A 5134-nucleotide genomic window follows, 5' to 3' on the forward strand; every position below is an offset into this window, starting at 1 on the left:
TAGATATTTTAATTCCTAATACATATGTAGCAGGACCCATATCTTTCATTTCAAAACTTGATGATAGGAAATATTTTGTCTTTGACATCATGTTTGGGTTATTTCCAACTAATAATATATCATCAACATGTAATGATAATATTGTTAACTCATCGTAGTGTCTCCATATGTAAACACAGTGATCTAATGGACTCATCTCAAAGCCAATCTCTAATATTGCTTGGTGGAACTTTAAATACCATTGTTCAGAATATTGTTTGAGTCCACACAGGGATTTTTCAATTTATAAACTTTATCTCCATGTCCTTTTATTTCAAAACCCTCTGGTTGTAACATGAATATATCTTCCATTAATTCACCATTAAGAAAAGTTGTCTTGACATCCAATTAATGCAACTCTAAATCCATTCTTGCTACAACAGACATAATTATTCTATTTGAAGTAAATTTAGCTGCTAGTAAATAAGTATCAACAAAATCTACACCAAATTGTTGATTAAATCCTTTAGCCACCAATCTTGATTTATATTTATCTAAACTACCGTTAGCCTTAAATTTCTTTCTTAGAACCCATTTATAGCCAATGGTCTTTCTTCCATCTAATAAAGATGTTAATTCCCAAACATTATTTTTCTTGATGGATTCTAATTCATCTATCATAGCATCTTGCCATTGTTTTGAATCATTTCGTTCCATTGCTTGTCCATAATTAGTTGGGTCCTCACTTATCCTCTATATTATATAAATGATAGTCATTAAGCATAGTTGGCGGCCGTCTAATCCTTTTACTCCCATTATTCTTAGGATCAAAGGTTTGTTGATCTGGTACCAATTTATCTGATATTCTTTTGCTCCCATTTTTAGAAGCATCCTTATAATGATCTTGTTTTTTATTATTAAGGTCTTCTTGTAACTTTATTTCTTCAAGTGGTGTAATTTGATTTGTGCTTTCAAGCAAAATAGCATCTCTACTTTCTATTAATCCCTTTTCTTGATTATAAAATCTATAACCACTACCGTTTTGAATATATCCAATAAATTTGTACCTTCATGTCTTCCTTTTTAATTTATCTCTTAATGGTTTTGGTATTAGTACATGGGCTTTGCATCCCCAAACTCTTAAGTTTGAAAAATCTGGTTTGTGTCAAGTCCAATATTCATAAGGTGTAAGATCTTTAGATTTTGTGTTAACTTTGTTTAATAAATAATTGGCAGTTGTCAAAGCTTCCTCCCAAAAACTAAGTGGAAGTTGTGAATGTGCCATCATTGATCTTGACATTTCCATTAGAGTTCTATTACTTCTTTCAGCAATACCATTTTGTTGAGGTTTATAAGGCATAGTGTAAATATGTCTAATTCCTTCCCTTTTACAAAACTCATCAAAGACTTCATATTCACCACCTCTATCCTTATTTATACTTTTAATTGGTCGTCTTAATTGTTTTTCTACTTCATTTTTATAATTTTTAAATTTTTTGAGTGCTTCAGATTTGTGTTTGAGTAGATATACATATCCATGTTGAGAATAATCATCAATAAAGGTTATGAAGTATTCCATTCATTTGTGTGTTTTGGTTCTCAAAGGTCCACAAATATCAGAGTGGATTAGTTCTAATAACTCTGAAGATTGCCAATGTTTAGTGAAAGGTTTTGCTATCATCTTTCCTTTGATACATGATTCACATACACCAAAATTTTCAATGTTTAAATTAGGTAATATACCAATTTTACTCATTCTTTCTACTTTATTTTTACTTATATGTCCTAATAGAAGATGCCATAAATAAGAAGAATCTAACACAATAGAATAATAGCAAACTCGATCTTTATTAAAAATATTATTGTCAAGTGCATACATATCATAAATTCTTACTCCTTTGAGTTTTATATTACCCTTACAAATAGTCACACGACCAGACTTCAACCTAATTTCATGACCTTTTTTATCTAGTACAGAAACAAAAATGAGTTTCCTACGAACATCTGGTACATATAATACATTACTTAAAATTACAACAATACCATTAATAGATAATCTATAGTTTCCTTCACCTAATACATCAGTATTATTTCCCGTATAGACTTTTTGTTCTCCTAACTTCTTTTCCTTCAAATCAACGAACAATTCTTTACATCTTGCTATGTGTCGAGTCACAACTTTGTCGATCCACCAATTATCTGATAATGGCTCAATTATCATTGCTTCAGAAATGGTCATTATTACCACCGTGTACCCTTAGTGCGGTGGTCACTCTACAAGCATAAATGCTTATGAGGTGTGGGGGGCAAGGATTAGGGTTCAACTCTCTAGAAGGGAGTTTCACACACATATACACTTAGATTAGGTTAGAGTAGAAATTATATCTTGTATCAAAAAAGAAAAGAAAAAAGAAATGGTCATTATTATTTGCTTTGTTCCATTGTTTTTGTTATTATTATTATAATTAGGAAAATTTTTCCTAATATGACCAAATCTTCCACAATGATAACAAGCATTTTTTAGTCTTCCATTGTTTATTTGCTTATTTGGCCATTGTTTTTGGAATTTTCTTTTCTTATATGGAAATGGTGTATTTTTCCATTGCCGCTGGGGGTTTAGATTTAGGAACTGTTTGAGTCATCAACAAATTGTGATTTTGATTTTCACTTTCTTCTTTTCATTCTTTCTTCTTCAAGTACTAACAAAACAGGTAATGATATCATTGTCACTTCTTTACCACTATGTGTGAGGGTGGTAACTATATGATCCCAAGATGGTGGAAGGCTATTTAAAATGGTTGTTTCTTGCATTTTGTTCGACCCAGGATTATCTGCATCGGCCAATTCTTTGGCTAAAAGTTCCATGGTATTAATATGATTACCTATATAATCACTTTCATTCATTCGTGTACTATTAAATTTATCCAACAATAATTGTACATGTGTGTTAGATCTTAGTCCATATTTAGCTTCTAAAGCTTCCATCAATTCCTTTGCAGTTTCTTTATCTTCAAATAAAGTTATTATACTGTCTTTCATATGGTGTAACATGGAAGCTTTAGCAAGTGAGTCATCCACTTCCTAATTAACCTTGGCTTTAATTCCCTCATTGTCATTTTTATCTATTGGTATGGGTTTTGTTGTTGACAATGATATAAAGTTCTCTCATGCGTCAATAAATATTTTATATGACGTTGCCATGATCAGAAATTAATGCCATTAAGAATTTCAATACGATTAGAATCAAATGAGGTTTTTATTGTCATTGTAAAGTAAATATACCACCCAAGAAATATATTGAAAACATGTTTAACGTAATAACAAAATAAAACTAATAAACACACCAAACTCTTTATTATATAAGCAAATTAAGTACAATAAAAATACTTATATTGTCTTTGTCAAATATAAACACACCAAACTGGAAAATAAAACTAAAAAGTAAAATAAATCACACTTACATATAAGCACACTATTTAAAAGGAAATAATAAAAGTATTACATATAATGATGCTTATAGTTATTCATGTGTCCTTTCCAATATGCTTCTCTTGAGTTTTGCCACAGATATTCTCTAAATGACTCTACGTGCCTTCTCTTATATTGTGGGGATCTCAAATTGTGTCTTTGTCTTGTAGACCTGGATCACTCTCTTATTTCAAATTTGCTAAAATTTCTTTTCCTTTTGTAATGAGGATTGGGAATACCTTTGACTTGTTTACCCTTTGAATTTTTGTCAATTTGTTTTTGAAATTGTGAATGAACTTCTTTGTAATAATTATTGCTGCTGTAACTATTTTCAAATTCAAGAGAATCTAATTTTTTATTCAAGTTTAGAGACTCAGGATAACCATGAATTGGACTCCAAGTGGGCCTTGATTGTGGGCTTGATTCAAGACTTGAATCATTCCAAGTCTAAATAGCTTTGCAAAGTGGGCTTGGTAGAGGAGTTGGAGGCCTTATAGTCTTCCTGGTTGTTGCTCTAATACGTGGACCTATTTTGGGTTGAATAAAAGGTTCATTAGGATTAGGATTGAATTGCTTTATCTCTTGAACTTTGGGATAATTTGGATAGATATTTGAAGAGTCTTGTTTGACTTTGCAAGCTTGATAGATATTTGGAGTCTTAATTCTCAGCAAAGGGACTCTGAGATACAGATTGAATGTCCTCCTTCCCTTTGTGTGTGTGAGTCATTCAATGAACTCAAAAGCGAGTGCACTAGAGATTCAGTAGAGAATGGAGAACAAGTGGACTTGGACTTGCTCACTCTTAGGGTTTTGAAGGACTTGATTCTATTCCTCCCTAACAAACCCTCTCTGCCACTGACTTCAGAAGAGAAGAAACTCCAATATCGTTTCAAACCCACTTGGATTTCCTTCCAAAGAAAAAGATCTAATCTTGGTTCTTCTAAGCCCCATACCCATTGCCAATTGCCAAATTGGAACATCAAAAGGAAGATGTTTTCTCAACCCACTGGCATTGTAGATTTGGAATTGAAAGCTTCGCTACTACTAGTGGGTTTTGCTTGTGTTGCCCCCAAGATCATAGCACGCCTCAAAATAATCTCACCCATGAAACCCAATTTGGGAATCTCTGTTGCTTCTTCCATTGCTGTTTCCAACCACTTTGAATCTATGCTCTTATCTGCAAAAAAGTCTCCCAAACCCACACCACCTAGACTAATTGATGGCCACAGCTGTCAAGATTTGAAGCTTATAACCCATAAGCGAAGAAAAGCCACCAAAGAAGCCCAAATTGAACCCAACCCTTTCACTCTCAAACCCATCACCAAAACTGCATTTCCAGAATATCATTGACACAATGGGTGGAACCCAAATAGTTTTGGTCATACAGAAACCTCTCACTAAGACTGACCTAAACCGACATAACGCTCGGTTGTCCATGCCTTTAAGCCAAATCAATGGTAGTTTTTAAGAGAGGTAGAAAGAGAATATTTGGATCAACAACAAACAATGGAAGTCTCATTCATGGAGCCCTCCGATAAGGTAAATCAAATTGTTTTGAGGCTATGGGACATGCCCAAGGAGTTAGGGAAGAAAAGCTCAAGCTATGTGATGATAAAATCTTGGAATGAGGTGGTGGGAAAAAATGATCTTAGCAAAAAGCTTAACCAAGTAATCCAAATTTGGTCTT

The sequence above is a fragment of the Quercus suber genome, unplaced genomic scaffold (assembly GCF_002906115.3).
Source record: "Quercus suber isolate HL8 unplaced genomic scaffold, Cork oak 2.0 scaffold_21, whole genome shotgun sequence".
Classification (NCBI taxonomy): Eukaryota; Viridiplantae; Streptophyta; class Magnoliopsida; order Fagales; family Fagaceae; genus Quercus; species Quercus suber.